Source organism: Ursus arctos, unplaced genomic scaffold (genome assembly GCF_023065955.2).
Source record: "Ursus arctos isolate Adak ecotype North America unplaced genomic scaffold, UrsArc2.0 scaffold_25, whole genome shotgun sequence".
In the NCBI taxonomy this organism is placed as follows: Eukaryota; Metazoa; Chordata; class Mammalia; order Carnivora; family Ursidae; genus Ursus; species Ursus arctos.
In genome coordinates, this window is record NW_026622930.1 from 36,163,668 (window position 1) to 36,183,299 (window position 19,632).

Here is a 19,632-nt window from a genome sequence, read left to right on the forward strand (position 1 = left end):
TTTCTTTTTTAATTAAAAAATTATTGTTGTTGGCAGTTTTCCAGACTCTAATCTCTAACAGGATTAAAATGAAACTACTTTGTCTTCAGAAAGGCGTTTAATCCATATTATTTGCATTAGTTTAATTTTTATTCAGCCTTAGAATATAAAAATGCAAAATAATGTATTTTACTTTTTAGAATGTATTAACACATGAAAAACAGTGTGGATAGAGTGATACAAAAATCAGGATGGGAACTCTTTGATTTAATTCTGTTCACAGCCTCCTATCTGGCAGAGTTTTTTCCAAGGGAGACCAGCATCTAGAAAGGCAGCATCTGGCACATCCCATAGGTTTTGTTGGCAGTGTATTAAATTCCAAAAAAGCAGGCAGGATATGATGGGAGACACATAGTTTAGAAACTAGTTAGTAATTGAATTCTTGACTAACATTGATCTCAGGATAGTTTTATGTTGGGTTTTACAATTAAGACTCATAAAAAAGTTTTGTAAATCTAGTCTTCAGTACAAACACTGTAGTTTGAATACATGCCCCTTTGAGAGAATGAAAGGATTCGTAAATACAAGCTTATTCGGCAATGACAAAAGTGTCCAGGCTTTAGCAGGCATACCTGAGTACTAAATGTCTGGATGGTGGTCCTGGGAGTAGAATGTTCTCTAAAGGAGTGAAAGACCGTACATTCTCCACTCAGACTGAGAATGGATTATGTCAGGAGATCAGAACATTAAGGAGATACATAACAAAGAAGCTGTTTTAAAAGAAGATTTTGAGAGAGACTTCATCATCACCTACCCCTTCAAGTTGACTTAGAGGATTTATCCAAACCTAGTTCTGACCCCTAGAGTAACCTTAAGATCATCGCACTACAAGTATGATTAGTGTTATTAGCCCCTGTTAAGCCTTTGGGTCATGGTCGTTGGTTTGTGGTCTGAGCCATCCGTTCTGAGATTCCACATGGCAGAGGTTTACATTTTGACACTGATGGGAAAGATGTTAGGAGTCCAGGAGTGTTAGGCGGCCCATGAAAGGTCAATATCTTGGGTCAACATAAGGCAGTTTTCACGTTTTCAGAGTTAAGAGTTTTTGATAGCTATTGGAGCACCAATGTTGGCAGTTTCGCTTCCGTCTCTCTACACTCCTTCGTGCAGGGACAGAAACAAGAACACACAGGTTCTACTTGCTGTTTAGAGGTAAAGAGGGAGACTACGAATGCCAAGTGCTGTCTGCTTCAGAGGCTCTTAGGAGGAAATATGTTCCTGCATACAAAGAGATCCTGATGATTAAACTGTTGCCTACACACCCGAAGTGGTCAAATGTATTGGTACATTATAAGTTCAGAAGATGACATTTTGTCAGATGTGGTATTTATTACTATACTACTTTTAGTATGTATATAATGCATTTTGCCTTATACTTGAGCATAGTTAGATTTTAAAAATTATTTTGAAGCAATTATTGGTTCACTGGAAGTTACAAAGATAGTATAGAGAGGCCTTTGTACCCTTCACCTAGTTTCCTCCAGTAGTTGCATCCTATATAATCAGCTCAGCACAAGATCAACGTTGGCTCTAAGCAATATGTGTGTGTAGTTCCGTGTTGTTTTGTCATGTGTAGATTCCTGTAACTACCACTGAAATCAAGATACAGAATTGCTCCGTCACCACAAAACCCTTCCTTTTCTCATGTTACTCCTTTATAGTCATACCCACCCCTTCCGCCAAAGCACCCCTAAGCCTTCACAACTACTGTTTTGCTTTCCATCTATGTAGTGTTGTGTTTTTGAGAATGTTATGTACATGGAGTCATGAAAAATGTGACTTTTTGAAATTGGCTTTTTCCCATGCAGCATAACCCCTTGAAAGCCATCTAAGTTGTTGAGTGTATTGATAGTTTATTCCTTTTTATTGCTGAATAGTACTCATGGTTTGGATATACCACTGTTTAACTGTTCATCTATTGAAAGCCATTTCGATTGTTTCCAGTTTTTGCTATTACAAGGAAAGCTGCCGTGAACATTTGTGTATGGTTTCTTTTGGACATAAGTTCTCAGTTCTCTGGGATAAATACCCAGAAAAGAGATTGTTGAGACACACAATAAATATATGTTTAGTTTTTAAAAGACATTGCCAAACTATTTTGCAGAGTGGATAGACTAGCATAGTTAGATTTTTCTTTCTTTTTTCTTAAGATTTTTAAACATTAGGATAATAGGAAAATAAAATTTATATAGAGTTGAAGGATACCACTATTCACTTTGTTTCTCCAGCCCTCAAACCTAGGAATCATCCTAGATTCCTGTTTTTTTCACTTATTACATCTATTCACAACAAGTCTTGTTGGCTTTACTTTAAGAATACATTTGATTATTTCTCTCCACTTCCATAGCTTACCACTCAAGACCAAGTCACCATCACTGGTCTGGACATTTACTGTAATCTCCTGTATGTTCCTTCTGATTTTACTCTTGCCCCACAGTCTCTACCCAGAAGTGATGGATGGAGCTAAAGAGTATTATGCTAAGTGAAATAAGTCAGTCAGAGGAAGTGAGAGTAGCCCTTTTAAAGTAAATAAGATCACACCATTCCTTTGCTTGAAGCCCTCCAATGTTTTCCATTGCACATAATATAAAATCTAGATTCCTAACCCTTCTGTCAAAGTCTTAATGGTCTAGCCATTGCCTACCTTGCACACTTCACTTTCTGCTGTTCCTGCCCTTGCGTATTCTATTCTATCCATGCTAGCCATCTTGCTGTCTGTGAACATATTAAGCTCAGTCTTGTCTCAGGATCTTTGTACTTGCTTCCCCACTGCTTATAACATCCCTCCTCTGATTTATGCCATGAATTCATGCACGTCTCCACTCAAATCGCCTCTTCAGAAATTCCTCCCAATAATACCCTCTATAAAAAGAGAACACCCAAAGCCAACCACCCTTAATCCTTGCCTTTTAATATTTTGCTTCTGTACCTACCAAGACCTGAAAACACGTTTACTCCATTTTTCTTTTCCTTCAGAATGGAAGTTCTATGAAAGTAGTGCCTTTGTCTGTCTATTTTTGCTTCTGTATACCCAGCTTCTAAACAATTTTTAATGCTGTACTCAATCTTAATTTGTTGTATGAATGAGTGAAATTGAAGATGTCCTTGATGGTTATAATGAGAATCTCCTCTTCTTGAATCCACTCCAGTTAGGTCTCTGATTAGAATACATGTCAGGAAAATGCACACTCCGAGTTTTGGCTCTGATTCTTTTGTGAAAGCCCTGGGTTCACCTATGTCTGCCTCTGGGAATGTGTGGTTCCTATAGCTGGATTGCTCTCCAACCTAAGTCTCTAAGCCCCTGATGATAAGTTCTAAGAGACTTGTTAGTGAAAGCACCAACAACCTTGTCTCCCATTACTTTTTACTGTCTACCTTCTGAATACCTACACTGAAAATTTTCACATAGATTCAGTTGAGTTTTCAAAACTTCATTTCGTTCGTTTTGGTTCCATTCTTTCTCTACTTCATATAGAGCCAATTATATTGCTGTATCTAATGTCTTTGTCCTTCTTTTATCTTTATTTAGTTCTGATCTTGATTTCAAGATGAAGACCTGATCTTAAACTTGGTCCTTGTCTTTTCTGAGTTTCTGCTATTTTCTTTTAACACCTGAGCAATAGTTTTCTGCTTATAAACTAGTTTCTGACTTTTTTTGCCTGTTGACTTTGGTTTTCTTTTTATGCCTCAAGTCCAGTTTCTATTGCCAGGAGTGTTCCTGGGAGATGCCTTTTAATTTCCTTCTTAGTCTCTGGATCCTTAGTAATTTAATGGCATGTTTCCTTTGCAACAACCCAAAAAGCTGTTAGAAAACTGTCAAGACCCATGAAGTGTTACAGTAACTTTTTGTAATTCCAAAATTTATTAGACACACATGCTCAAAATATCAACCAAACGTGCCTATTGCAGCTGTTTGTAATCTCACTATCACTTTTCTCCCTACAATAACACCAAGGAAAACAAACAAAACAAACTACTACTGTTCCCAGAACCCAATATGTGTTATCAGCCATAGATGCAGCTACGGATTCAGCATGTATGTTTGTATGCCTGTGTGTGTGTGTGTGTGTGTGTGTGTGTGTGTGTGTGTGTGTAAGGAGAGTAAAGGAAGAGGGAGATAGAAAACAGAAAACTTCATGTTTTGAGTTGTGCTAAGATTCTAGTCAATTTAGAATTGAGTGGTGTTTGAGAAGCACCACTTATAACCTTATAACACCGTAACTGAGAAAAATGTTTTATCAAGTTTGGTGGAGAAACCAATTGCCTATATTCTGTGGAGAAAAATAATCACTACTTGTAAAATGATAACCTCTTTTTCTGGAGAAAGTCATCTAAAGTTTTCATGCCTTCTAGCAAAATTGAGAGATTTTAATGGCAACAGTTCCAGTTCCTTGGTCCTTTCTGAGCCCTCTTCTTTCTTTAATGGCCTTTCCTCTCTGACCTCTAGGTCCTTTCACCCCTAATGCTGAATTGCATGTGGGCTCTGTCCAGGAATACAGTCTCAAGGGTCTCCTTGCTGCTGTCAGACAGATCTTCAGATAAAATTTATGAATGTGGCCTCCCTTCAATCCGTTACCTTATGTTCCCTCTTGATCCCTTCGCTGTCAGCAGGATCCCAGGATATTTCTTTTTATCCGCTACCTAGGGATTTCTTAGACTTAAATCCTTTGTTCCATCATTGGCCCAGGGTGGAGAATCCTCCTGCTCAGAGTGCAGAACTGGAAGAGTTTTTTGGATCTTCTCAACATATGTCTACCACCATGCATTCTGATCTCAAATTTGTCTCTTCTCAATTTGGCATGCTCTGTGCCTTGAGTAGAACTCCATGGCTCTGGTAGCGGCCATTATACTATCTCAGGATAGTAAACTCTCTCTCATTCCTTTCCATTTGTCTATTCATGAGTGAACCTGATGACCCTGCTGATGTTCATGGAATTCACTACCAAAGCACATTTGTGAAAAGATATTTTTGTAGTTAGTTCTGCAGCAGTTGTGGAAAAGAGCATACTTTTTTTTTTTTTTTTTTTAGATCAAGATGTGGGTAATGTCTTTGCTTATTTGCAAAGCAAATACTTCATGATACCTTCATGAAATGTTTTCTAATCCATTTCATTTATATAATCTTATTGAACCCCTAATAATTTTCTTTTTCCAAAGATTAGCAGACTGACTAATTTTGCTTCTATTCAGAAAGCATCTTATTGCACTGATGATTTGTTTTGATGGCTGTAAAACAAAGCAATATGAGAATGGAATTTTTCTGATATGATTATCCTTTTATCTTAATGTATTTTTATGAATCCTCTTCTAAAGATTTATCAAGGAAGTAAATGCTTACTTAGTTTCTTCTTCATTACTAAATGATCATATAAATTGTATTTTACTTTAATCTAACCATTTTAAAAATCTGTATACTTGCATCTGTCATTATAATTTTTTAAAAAAGAAACATAAAATAAAAATATGAGTTATGAATAACTTCTGCCATAAGCAATTTGTCTAACCATAAATTTTTTTTCTCTCTCTCTCCCTTTCTATTTTGTTGGCTTGCTTTGTTTTGTTTTAATATGCTGTTAAATACATTAGTAAACATGTAGACAGCATATTTCAAAGGACTATAAGATTAGACTTTGAGTACTTGTTTTATTTAAAAGTATTTTTTTCTTTTTGGTCTTTCCATTGTTGCCTGCTTGGTTGCTAGGTTGAGGCAGCCTGACTCACGTGGTATATGGCAATCAGAATCTGGCCTGGTGGGATTCCATGCAATCAAGTCTTTAAAAATAAAACAAAGCAAAACTAAAAACTATAAATATGAAAACTGCTGAGATTTAGTTGGTAGACAGGTAGTCATAATAATGCTAATCTGCAATTTTCGAATAGGATGTAATTGATGACGGCTCAGGCAGTCTAAGATCTTTGTGTGCTTGGCTGACATGGTTTATAATGCAGCAGACGAATGGTTCAGCACACTTAGAAGTGTAGCAGGACCATCTGCCAGTGGGCTGTGTATGAGGAGAAATTCAGATCTCCGTGTGGGTGGTGAAGCCACCAGGGAGCCCTTAGTTACGTACCGGTCACTCAGTATCATGCAGAGGAGACTGATGCCACGCACCATATTCTCCAGTTGATGATCTAAGTTAGCATTCTCTGTGGAGTTCAGATAAAAGCCAAGCTGAGATTATAGGCATTGCTTTTATCTCTCTCTGTAGAGAAAGGAAATAAATAGAAAGTGGTGAGACCCAGAGATTGGCAGAATACAGAATAAGTTGAGGGCAAAGGCGTATGTGACCTTGGAGAGTCTTTGAATCTCTTCGGGTTTTAGTTTTTTTCAACTGTGTAATGCAGGAGTTGATAGAGGTGAACTTTAAGGTGTCTTTCAGGGCCAACATTCTATATATCTAAGATTCTGTTAGTGCAGTTATGCCACTATTTGTAGAATTGGGCTGTTTATTGGAATGGGGTTCATAATGAAATGGAAGAGATGTCACAGGTTTTAGGGCTTTTCATGTATGTTACATACCTCGTGTTATGGAGAGTAAGATGCGTCTGGTATGGAATATATTCTGTAAAGAGTTAAGAGAGGGCATGGCCAGGAGGTATTGTAGAGAACAGAAAATGTGCTTTTGGAAAGAAAAATGTTTTTCAAATAGAAATGAGACAGAAAAAGACATTTGCTTCAGGACGTAAGAGTGGAGCCCAGGGAGAAGTGTGTACACCATGCCAGTGGGGACTCTGAAGGAGTTTGGCCCACGTGGATGGATATCCAGGCAGGTTTAAAAGTGGACTGTTAACTAACTGGAATTTAAATAAAAACCTGGAAGAAAAAGAATGAAAATAAATATTAAAGAAATAAAACACATAAAAGTGAACTGTTGCCCTTTTCCAATATTAAAAAATTACAAATCTTAACATGAGACTTGAGATGACTGAGACATAATATTAAGTAACATGTTGAATTTTTTCTTGTCCTTGCTGTTGTGGTGTAGGTAGGAAGTGGGGTGTGAACGTGCTGATTTGCATTTCTGGTTTTAGATTCAGCCAGATGGAGAGACTTTTAAGCTTAATGTTTATTTTGGAAACTGGGTCAGTTCTTTCTTTGTGTCTGCTTTACCTCTGCTTGTAAAAAAGATTTCCTTTTTTTTTTTTTTTTTTGTCTCTTTTCTTTAATGAATTGAGTATCCTATGAGGAAAAAAAATTTTGTGGAACACAAGGTTCAGGGTTATAAGTACCTTTTTTCATGGTTCAGTACTTTCAGAAGTATAGTCCAGTAGTTAGAAAAAGATTACGTGATGTGCGCTTTATTCCCTGTTTCTTATTCAGAATAGAACTTATATCTTTTGCAGGAATGTTCTTTTATACTCATGTTTCTTTTTATGCCTAGTCACATTTTCACAAAACCTCTCAGATTCTCTGAAGATTGAATTTTCCCAGAAAACAGGAAATTTTCTCAGTGGCCTATTAACTAGCCTGACCTCTTTGCAAGGACTTGGTCTCTGGAACTAGCTTGTATCTCTGTATCACTCAAAATTATTTAATTCATCCAGCGATGTCCCAGGTGTTCTGGTAGTATTGTTATTAAGGAGACAAATTGGATACTTTCTGACCCTCAGTAAGTTAGTGATATGGTGAGTGTCAGACAAGAGAAGCAATAATCATCTCTTTCTCTCCCATTCCTTCCATCTCCACCCCCTTCTCCATCTTCATCTCCATCCCCATCCTCATCTTCATCCTCCTCCTCATCCCCATCTTCATCTCCATCCCCATCTTATCTCCATCCCTATCTTCATCCCCATCTCTGTCTTCATTTCCATCCTCACTCCGTCCTCCTCCTCATCCCTGTCTTCATCTCCATCCTCCTCCTCATCCCCATCTCCATCCCCATCCTCATCTCCATCCCCATCCTCCTCCTCATCCCTGTCTTCATCTCCATCCCCATTCCATCTCCATCCTCAACTCCGTCTCTATTCCCATTTCCATCTGCAGCTCCTTCCCCATCTCCATTCCTTCTCCATCTTCATGTCCATCTTACCTCTCTTAATACTATGAGCTAAGAGCTAAGGCTTTGAACAGATGAATAAAGAAGTTGGGCTGAACTATAAGGCTGGTAAGAACAGGGTCTGCATCCTATTCATCATTATATATTTAGCACAAAGCATTATGCCTGGTTGATAGGCTCATTAAACATAATTTAAATGAATGAAAGAAGTTTATCTAGCTTATCCTGAATAATGCGGGAAGATTTCTAGGGGAAGCGACCCTTGAGCTTAGAATACAAAAACATGTAGGACTTAGGTACTTTTTGAAATAAAGAGAACATATGTGAAAAAAGTAACCAAATGGCTTGGCCCTTTTGTGGAATTCCATGTATTTTACTTTGGCTTGAATGGAAAGTAGATGTGGATGGGGAGGAAGGAAGGAACTATGATGTCAAGAAGCCTTGCATAGCTTGATACAGAATTTGTCTTTTATCCTGAAGATTGTGGGATGAATGAGAACTTTATTCTTCAGTGTGGAAGATGGATTGGAGGAGAGCAAGGCTGCGGGTAGAGAAACCGGTTAGGGGGCCGTTGCAATAACCCGAGGTGGGAGGGTTATGGAGGATGGCAGAGCTTCAGAATCGGCAAATTGTTTTTTCTATAAAAGGACAGATAACAACTATCTTAGGCTTCACGGTCCATAAGTCTCTCTTGTAGTGTTAAAGCAGGCAAAGACATAAATAAATGAGCATGGCTATGTTCCAGTAAAACTTTAAAGGTGGCAGGCCAGATTGAGCCTATTCGTAGCTTCCCACAGTCTAGCTAGACAGCACGGTGACTTGAGAGTCAGATAAACCCACATTCACTTATTATTATCAATTATCTAAACCATCGTCTATAAAATGGAGATCCCTGCATTGCAGAGTTATTTGGAATACTCAAAAATAGGTTGTATATAAAATTCCTGAAATGCTTTTTTAAGTTGTTATTGGTGAGTGGATAAATGTGTCAAGTATGGTAGAGAGAGAGTCCAAAGGACTGGTAGTTTCTGGCTAATTCAGCTGAGTGAATGATGAACTTCTTTTCTGAGATAGGAAAGAAGAAGCAGCCATTCCTGGGGGGAGTGAATAGCTCTGTTTGGAACATGTTGAGTGTCAGGTGCCTGCAGGTCGTTCGGTTGGTGGTGGGTATTAGGTTAGGCAGTTAAAAGTGTGTTTTGGGGTTCTAGCGATGTGAGGCGTGGTGAGATCTCTTTGTGAATCACAGTGTGGAGAAAGTGACGTCAAGAGAGTGCGGGGTAGAGTCAGATAGAAGCTGGTGAAGGGTGGCACTTGAAGAAGAGAACTGAGAGGGGTAAAAAGGTAGCATGACTTCAGAAGAAGAGTTTGTTGCAACAAAGGGTGAGAGAATGTCAAGAAGGAAGGGAGAACAGCACCATAAGTGGGACAGTGAGTCAGGAGGTCTGGTTGGCATCACGAGGTCATTGGTGACCTTCCGCAGTAGTTTCATTGGATAGTTGAGGGGAGAGAATCACATGGAGAATTTGCCTTTGTGGGATCTAAACCTTTTTTTTTTCTTGTGTGAAGGAAAATAATTTTATCAGTACCCTTTAACCTAGTGCAAGTAGATTACATGTACACAGTATTTTTCACTGCCAGTGATGCTTTTTTTCTGAATCACCATTCGAGTTCAGTAAAATGTATTTAAATTAGACTATTAGATATATTACATATACGTGGAGTTTTCTTTTCATGTTATAAGATAGAAAGTAAAATTGACTTGGAAAGAAGTTTTTATGAAATCCCATTTTCTAAGAACAGGGATTTTAGTCAGGGAAGAATTTTATTTATGAGATTATATGCTAACCTTCCAATAAATTTGTGTCGATTCCTATGAATGTGTATATTGTCCAAGATAGGTTGTTACCTGGTAGGTGAATTGTGCTCTGCTAGAGAAAAAGCACTGCGGACTTAGGTGATCCTTATGTATGTGATATCAAGGATCAGCTGACATATGATTTTAATTTTGCTGGAAGTAAAATACAAAATTTTTCAAAGGCTGAAAGACTAACAAATCCGTATATGAATATATTTAGAATTTGCTAAAATAAATGTTATACCCAGAAGGCCTTATGTATGGATTTAAGAATTGCTTTGGTTTGCTCAGAGAGGGGATTTTATTTGAAACAATGTCTAAGCCAGTTCCTAAGTGACTACTTCTTACCTATTAATATTTATATAAATTGTGATGACTGGGTTAGGCCTCCCTGGGAGTAAAGGTGCCAGGTACATGGTTGTAGCTTTGGGCTACGTGATTATACATAGGAGGATTTTTATGGGATGAGAATTATGTTTAGGTTGACTGTCAGGAAATACTGGAGGCTTTAAAGACTTCTCTATGAAGCTAGTTCTAGACCTACCCTTTTAGATACCATCTTTGTTAAAGTTGAATTTATGTTTAACAACCCCCAAAAGTCTTAATCTGTGAAAGTGTAATTGGGAGCCTTACTGACTTAAAATGAATGTAAGGGAAGGACACTTAAGCTCATACCTCTTGTTAGACTTTGACAAAAGACATGGGTGTTGACTCTTGTAATGAGAATTGGGGGTAGGTGCTGTTGACTTCGGGAACTTCTCTTACACTGAGCTGCCTTTGCCCTTTCAGTTTTCTCAGAAAAGGCCTCAAAAGACCCCCATAGTAGTTGTATTTCCCAACTCCCTTCTCTTTGGAGGGTCTAGCTAGAGAATACTCTTCCCCCATCCCAGACACACACCAACATTTGTATTCCATCATCCTTTGTCCTGTTGCTGCACTGTGCCTCGAAAAATTCCCAGCTTGAATCTACTTGCCTCTTTTGTTCCTGCTTCAGGACTGCCAGGCAGTGGCTGGCGTAAACCGCGGCTCCGTGACCAGGTGCCACTAAAATGCACTGTTCGTGATCTTACAAATCTTTGCTTATTTTAGGTCGTCTCCTTCTCACATTTTGCTGAGTAGCTATTCTTGTGCAACTTTCACATGTTTTCTTCCCACCTCTCCTAAACCTTCTTCATTTCAGGAGATGGCCTTTCTTTTATTTCTCTAAAAAGGAAAGGGTCGCCATAGCAGACGTGCATTTCTGGACTTTCCCGATCCTCTTACAAAGACAGGCTGGAGGAGAGAAGCGGCTTGGGAGTAAGGGGGAAGCCAAACCACACAGGACCTTCGAGGTCCAAGGAGTGACTTTTTTCTGAGTCAGATGGGAAGGCTTTTGAGGGTTTGTGGCCAAAGAGTGGCATGATTTGTCTTGTGGTTTATAAAGACCAATCTGGCTGCTGTGTGGAAAACGGGCTGTAAGGGATTGAGGATGGCGGAGGGCAGACAGGTTACTAGTCAAGGTGAGAGATGATGGCAGTGGTAGTTGGAATGTTAGGACCCACAACATATGAGGGTACGAGAGAAAGCAAGGGTCAGGATTTCATTTCAGGCTTTTGGCGCAAGCAACTGCAGTGCTAAGTGGCAAATGGTCACTTGTTATGTTGTGTGGGCAGTTCCGTAGGTGAGTCTAGAGTTGTGTGAATGGTCCAGGGTGTCCTCATGGATTTGTTTTGTCCTTCGATGTTTTATTTCCTCCAGTGGTTTGCCCTTGTTTCTCCTGTGTTTTCCATCTCTCTAGTTCTCTATGGGCTCTTTCTCATCAGCCCATAATCATGCTCGTGTCTATTCGATCCTAAAAAAATACACATATGTGAATAGAACACTTAAGTTTGCCCTCTCTTTGCCTATGATCTAACTACCAACTCTTCTTCTTCTTCTTTTTTTTAGGCAAGCTTCCTAAAGCATGTGTCTTCACTTTCTTATCTTCATTTGCTATCTGTTAGAAGTGGACTTTCCCTTCCACCACTTGAAATACATTTGCTAAATTTCACAGACACTTTTTCATCCATGCAGAAACATCTCTGGTTTCTTGATGTTTATCTCTCTGTGGTGTCTCTCCCATTGCTCTGACTGCTTTTTTTTCCTATTTCTTTTGCTGGATCATATTACTCTGTCTCTTAAATATTGGGAAGTGTGATATTGGGAACAAATTTTTGAAAGATCCAGGGCTGCTCTCCTGATAGACTGAGCAGTGTCTCCCTACAAGGAGTGATTTAGGGGAGCCAGACGATTTCCAGATATCTCCCTGACCACTTTGCCTGATGGCCCCTGTTTTGTGCGTCCTTCCCACTAGAAGGCCACTGTGAAACCGCCACTTTGTTCTCTGAAAGCTGCAAGTCTTTTTCAGCACACCAGCACGGACTGAGCTGCAAACTAGCTCACTGCCACAACGAAGAAGAAAGAGATGCTGAGATTTCACAAGAGGATAGAGAAAATACTGGGAGCATGGGGCACTGCTTGGCAGGCAGGGGCAGGAGGGAGCCAAGGTGATGATGCCAAGAGGGAAGAGATTCTTCAAGAAAGACTCACTTATTCTTCCTAGCTTTGTGGTGGGAAAAGTAATCAGAGATTGATGAATTGAGCCCCCTTTCTCTGCTTTCTTGCCACGCATGGCAAGTTCTAGGACTTTGTTCCTCAGTCTGTCCAAAGTGTCTCTATCCTTTATATCTCATTATCCTTTTATTATGGGCTACAATTATGTTCTTTAATTCTTTCTGTATGTATTTTCTGCTTGTCTCCCCAGTCAAAGTGGGAGCCATGAAAGCAGGGAGCTTGTCTATCTGGTTCGCCTCTGTATCCCTGGTGCAATGGGAGCGTAGTAAGTAGTCAATAAATTCTTTTTGTATGAGAGAATGGGTTTTGATACTCCATATTGAAAAGGCTGTGTATTCAGAGCAAAGCAAAACTACACCAGTTTTCCAGATCTAAGCATTTTAATGGTGGGTTTAAATTTTTCTATGATAGAACTTAGATACATGAATATGTGGCTGACTTCATTTTCCTATAGGGAGCTCACTTAGTTTGTGACCTCCCACTTCACTCTTTTCCACCTTTCAAAGTTGTCTTTCATGTTGTATCTGTACTATGATTGTACTCCTTACTCTTTGTCTGACACATACCAGAGTTCTGGGTGGGAAGCAGGATACACTTTCTCTGTTGCTTTCAGATTTCCCCTTATCTTATTGCAAGTTTCCTTTTTCATCTATATTTCCTTCTATTCTGCCCACCTATGTTTCCCTGCCCACGCCTCCCCCAATGTTTTCTGGGAAAAGAGCGAAGATTTTAACAGTAAAAATAAAACACAACAAGAACAACAATAACAAAAAAGCCATTTGCTGTCTCGAGGGCCTGGCACTTGCAAAGGAAATCTATGCTTTCAAGATGATTGTTTTGGCTGTGGGCTTAAAAAAAAGTCCAATTTGAAACTCAAAGCTACACGGCTTTCTTTGTTCCCAGCTGTATCCATACTCCCCTTGCAAAATGACTGCCCCTGTTTCAGTGGGAGGACAGAGGGGGGCCATTAGGAAGAACCAGGGGTTAGAGGCACTGAAAATACTTGTGTGTGTGTTCCTCACCCACAATCATGTGTGAGTCCTGGCATAAATGAATGAACTGCAACCTCCCAATCCCTTTTTGTTCACTGGCTCTAGAAGAGAAGCACCAGGGATTTAAATGGTTTGGAAATAACTGTACCACACATAGAATTTAATGATAAAGTTTGGATATTCTATTCTTAGAGGCCACATAAGGTGAGTACTATTTCAACCTAAATCAGAAGCATAAATCTTCTCGTTGTTGTTGTCGTTGTTTGCTAAAGAAACAAAATCATATACATGTATTTTGGAGAGATTTGCATCTTGAAACAAGTGTGTTCTAGTGTGTCATTCACCCACCGGGAAATTTCTTTGGCTTCTGATGTTTGGGGAAAGACTTTCTAAGGCTATGTGACTTTAACTGCTAATTTAGTCATTGGAGAGATTTCCAGAGACAGGAAGATGATTTGGTTAGAAAAGAATAGGATTTGGTTAATATGACAACCCCAGAGATGACAGCTGAGGTAAACAGGAAGGGACCCAAGGCCCACAGAGGAAAGGAAGGAAATCCAAATATTTTCCAGACCTCTAGCTTTCCTGGCTTCTTTTTAATTTAATCTGTGTGGTAATTCAGATTGTCTGCCTATTTTTTTAAATTTAATTTTTAGATCAAAGTAATATATGCACATAAAGAGCCAAATAGTGTTATAAGGTTTATTTTGAAAAATAGAAGTTCCCAATTCCCTATACATTTTTCCATTTTCGAGAGATCACTTTAAAATATTTTCACTTTTTTTGGTATTATCTGGTTTTTTTTATCTCTAAATAGGATGATTATTGGAGAGAATTTTCAGTTTTAGTCATTATCTATTGACTTCCATCTTTGGAAGATTAAAATAGAATTCTCTTTTCTGTCCCCTGTCCATTAACCACCACTATGTAAACATATAAACATTTTCCAATTTTCTGTTGTCTTGATATATTCAGATCATAATTTCAATTAAATCAATGGTCTCTTTTCATTATCATGACTATGCAAACACTATTTGCAGTGGAGTCACATGGTTTACCATGATTATTTTCCCATACAACATTTGGTTTTATGTCATTTTCTTTCTTGGTGTTCCATATGCTTCTCCTCCATCATGTAATGGTCATCTCAATACACTTTTACTAGGCAGTTGTCAACTTCTTGTCTTTGGAGGCTTCCTTGGAATCTTCTGACTTTTCCCAGTCTGGACTAGTCTCTATAGACCTGACCTGCAGCTCTAACTGAACCTAATGTCTCCCTTCATCCGTGAACTTGAGAATTTCCTTTGCCTTTCTCTTTTGTGGACCTCTATTTCCTACGTCTGTTTGGACGGAACAGCTCTTGTAATAGCCTACAGAGAAAGGATGACTAAAAGATAATTTTTTTGAGGTTGTGTAATGTCCTAAATTGTCTTTCATTTATCCTCACACTTAATTGATAATTCATCTGGATAGAGATGTGAAGAAATAATTTTATGACAATCTTTAGGCATTCTTCGTCTTTGAGTTTTCAGTGGAATTATTTAGAAGACTGATTCTGTTCGAGTCTTGATTCTTATAAATATGTTTTTCTTCTCCCTTTGTTTCTAGAAAACTTTAGAATCTTCTTTAGGTACCCAGCATTATGAAATACTATGACAATGTCTCTTTGTATGGGTCTGTTTTCATCTACTCGTCTAGATTCTCAATGAGTATGTTTAATCATTTGGAAATATTTATTCTTCACCTCTGGGAAACTTTCTTGAGTTATTTTATTGATAAATTCCTATTTTTTCTTTATTAAAATGCCTATTATTTAGGTATTGAATCTCCTGGATTGATTTTCTAATTTTCTTATTCCCTTCCTACAATTTTCTGTTTTTGTTTATTTTTTTTCTTTATAGTCTGGAAGTTTTTGTCAAGCTTATTTTCTAATCTTTCTACTGAGTTTTCATTTCTGTTAATTTCCAAGAGCTCTTGAGTTCTCTGTGTTCCTTCTTATAATACCCTGTTTTTCCTTCATTGGTTCAAAATTTTCTCTACCTTCTCTGAGGATGTAGGATAGTTGTCAGATCCCCACATAGTCTCTGTATCCTTCAAATTGATTTTTGGTTTGCTGGTTTTGGTCTCTGTTTCTCATCTTGGAGGCATTATGCATATGTCTAGGAATCCTTATTGTTTGTATATGGCTGGACTTAAGACTGTGGCCTTAATGTAGAGAAATTTGTTGGCTTATTTTGTGGAGAATACTCAATATCAGTATTTTTACATCTTTTCTGTTGGGTTGTCAATTTCCCCAGAGAGGAATTTTTCCAATTTCTAGTCTACAGAATATGAGCCTTGCTTCAGATTTCTGGAAGCTGAATGGAGAATAGAGCTGAATGTTTGACATTTAAAATGTACACTTTCACATACCCCCCCCCCCCCCGTTTCAGTATGGTACCTTTATTCTTTGGTCTTCCCTCAGTCCAGAGACCCTGTTCAGTCTGCTGAGGGGTAGAAAGGGAACTGCCTGGCTCTGTGGAATTAGGCAGGGCATATAAGAGATGGACATCCATCTGCTTCTTAAACAGGTTATCAAAAAATCCTCCAGGTGAGCTCCATCCTTGCCCCCCTCCCACTTCCAGGGGTAGTGGTTGTAGCCATTCCTGGGATGTATGAAGGTTCCATAGAGCACATTAGGTCAAATCTTTGTTTCCCTTTTGCTGGCTTAAGATTCAGCTTTCTTGGATCTGCTAAGTCAGTTACTACTTGTTCTATGTTTTCCAGCTTTCAAAATTTCACTGTTGTTGTATGTTCTCCTATTGTCTTTATTCTTGTGGCTCTATGGCTTTAAAAAAAACACACTGTTATTTTATGGAATTTTGAGAGAAAACAGAGACGCCTACATGTGGTCAGTCCTCTATCTTTGGTTGAGCCTCTCTGTCCCTTTGGCATAGTTCTGTCCCGTCTCCTGGTTCTTGTTTTCTTTCATTTGTTTATTATCCAGATTTATATACCTTTTAATCTAAAAGTTCCCACTGCTATTTACCATTTGTCTCAAGGTACTAGGTTGGTAGGAAATACCTCAACCTTGCTAAGCCCATCAGAAGTTCACTGCTATGGTATCTGTCTACTTAGCCTGTAAGTCTACTCCACCATCTCCTTGGCTTCTCAGCTATGCTGCTTGGCCCCTGTTCCTTGGAAGTTCTGTGCCATTATGACAACCTCTGCTCAGTCATTTTCTCTGGTGCTCTTCCTTCTGTATTCATGAAAGTCAGGCTTTCTGTGATACTACATTCATCCTCAAGCCCGTCTCCAACAGGGCATCTTTCCCCAATCCCTTGTATATACAGAATAACCCTGTAAAAATGATCAGTCTATGTTGTTAGCCAGATTGTGTCAGGAGTCTAACTTTTTCATATAGGTTTCTACTTTAGAATTTAAGGAAAGTGTGCAATTTACCAGCATCATGGATGAAGCCAGATATCTTCAATTTCTTAAAGTCAGCTACTCTTAGGATCAGAAGTGGTCAGCAATAAAGGAGTGAGAGGAAAAACCATTCTCAGTACTATGGGCTACATTCAAAGCAGTGGCTAAAATTCTTCTTCTGTCAGCCTTTAATAAATACATCCTGTAGTCAACAGTGAGTTCCACACAGTGACGCTTGGATTTGGTTGATAAACTTGTTATAGGTGTTTCTCAGTTTGTGTTGGGGCTGGAATACTGTCAGCTGGAACGCTTCACTGAGGCAGTCGGTGTAGGATGGGAACATATGTGCCTTTGATGAAAGCTGCTTTGCAGTGAAAATCACAGGGATTCCTGTGAAGCTCTATCTTGTGAACATTGTTATATAAGCACTGCCTTTAAAATCTTTGGCTTAAGTCTCAAGTAAATAGGTTTATAGAGTACAGGCCTACCTGGCTCAGCAGGAGTGAAAATAAAATGTCTCACTATTTTGGTATTTGGGACTCTTCTATTGTCAGATAGAACTTTGCCTACATCAATTTAAAGCAGGGGAAGGGCAACTAATAAAAATCTCATGATTAGTGATAAAAAGTAGGCTTAAAAGTATCATGATTAAGGGCTGTGTCCCCATTATAAATTGAGTAACTGGAGAGTCTGGGATAGAGTGAATTAGGGAGAAACTGGTGTGGAATGAGGTCAGAAAGGTACTGGGGACCGGATCATGCAGGGCCCTGGAAACCCTGTTAGCCTGTGGATGGGAACTTCTAGATGGTTCTGAGCAGGAAATGGCATGATCTGGCATTTTAACAGGGGCCCTCTGGCCACTATGCTGAAAGTAAACTCTAGGGTGACAAGGGAAGGAAGAGACAACTCAGGGAGGCTGTTTCAGTAATCTTACTGAGAGATGATGGTGGCTTGACGAACAGCAGTGGAGATGGTATACAGTGGTTAGATTCTAGTTATATTTTGAAGCCAGAACCAACAGAATTTGCTGACGGCTCAGATATGGGATGTTAAAGGAAGAGAGAAATTAAGAATGACTCAAAGTTGTTTTGTTTTGGTCTACTCATCTCTGGGGATGGAAATGATTATGGAGGAAGCAGAGGGATTTTTGGGGGGAGGATATCATAGCATTAGAAGTTAAATTCTAATGAGTGAAGTTTGAGATGCTTGTTGGACAATAAGTACAGATATCTAATGGGCAGTTGGGGAGAGAAGTCTGGATTTCAAGGGAGAGATTCTGGCTAGAAACATATGTTTGGTATGTTGGTATAGAGCTGATATTTAAAATATGGCTGAGACTGGCTGAACACTCCATGGGATTGAATATAGATGGAGAAGAGGTCTAAGAATTAAGCCCTGGGCATTAGAATATTGAGTGGTAAGACAAGGCAAAACCAGCAAAGAGACTGAGAAAGAGCACTTAGTGAGGTAGGAAGAAACCTAAGAGTGAAGTGTCCTGCAGGCCAGGTGAGGAAAATATAACGAGGAGGAGTAAGTGAGCAACCATGGGAAGTGCCACTTACAGATCAAGCAGAATGAGACCTGGGAACTGATTGTTGGACTTTTAAATCAAGGTGTTGCTTCGCTTCTTGAGCAGATTTGATGGAATCTTGGGGGCAGAGGCTCTTACTCTAACCTCTTTAAGCCTCAGTTTTCCCATCTGTAAAATGGGTAATATTACCCATTTCATAGAGTTGGTGGGGGAAATAAATAAATTGATTCTTTGGCAGATTCTCCACAGTGTCTTGGGATGAAATCTGACGGGCCCAGAACACGTGAACCTTTTAGAGCTATTAATGCTTTGTTTTCTTTTTAAATCAATTTGTCTCCTGTCAGGTTTATGTACTTTCACACAAGTGCTCATAATAATCTGTACTCTGGCCTGAGTAGTGTTCTGCTTGAAGTAGAGAACAGGCAGAGCAGGAGTCAAAGACTTGTGTTTCCTTTGGATCATCCATAAACATTGACCCATAGCCCACGAAGCAGGTGCTGGAGACTGAGTTGTGTTTCTTCCAGATACTTATGTTCCAGCCCTATCCCCCCGCTCCGCCCCCCCCCCCCCCCCGCCATGTGACTTTATCAGCCATAGGGCCTTTAAGGAGATGATTAAGGTTAAGTGAAGTCATAAGAGTGAAGTCCTGATCTGATAGACCTGGTGCTCTTATAACAAGAGAAAGTGATAATAGGGCTCTCTCTCCACCGAGTGAGGACATGGCAAGGAGGCAGCCCTCTGCAAGCCAGGAAGAGAGCTGTCACCAGAACCGACCATACGACCATACTGCAACCCCGTTGCAGCCTCCAGAACTGTAAGCAAATCCCCTTTTATGGTTTAAACCTCCGGGTCTGTGGTGTTTGTTAATGCAGCCTCGATGGACTAGAACAGTGGCGGCTCTTCTTTCTTTCTCCTATTTGTCGTTGTAGCATTTTTTCAAACATTGGTTCTTTGGGGATTTTAGATTTCCTAACAATCTAGTTAACTGTCTGCATTTTAAAAAATCCCTGCTTAGGCCTTGAAATACTGGCAACTTCTTTAACTGCATCCAACATAGTGCTTTGTGCTGAAGACCATCTAAAATTTTCATGAATTCATTACAGCAGCTATAAAGACACCCTTCTAGTTCATCAGGCTCCTTAGCATTGAATTACTTTGATTTCCTGGAATTAAAGAGCAGGGTCGCTGATGCAAGCCTACCCTCCTTGCCTTCCTTGC

The 19,632-nt window shown here is 39.2% G+C and overlaps 1 protein-coding gene across 1 annotated transcript in view; it reads left to right on the forward strand.

Moving 5' to 3' along the window:
• Nucleotides 1–19,632, forward strand: part of KCNH5 (potassium voltage-gated channel subfamily H member 5) — a 277,122-nt gene that overhangs the window by 85,645 nt on the left and 171,845 nt on the right. The gene's annotated exons all lie outside the window — the stretch shown is intronic.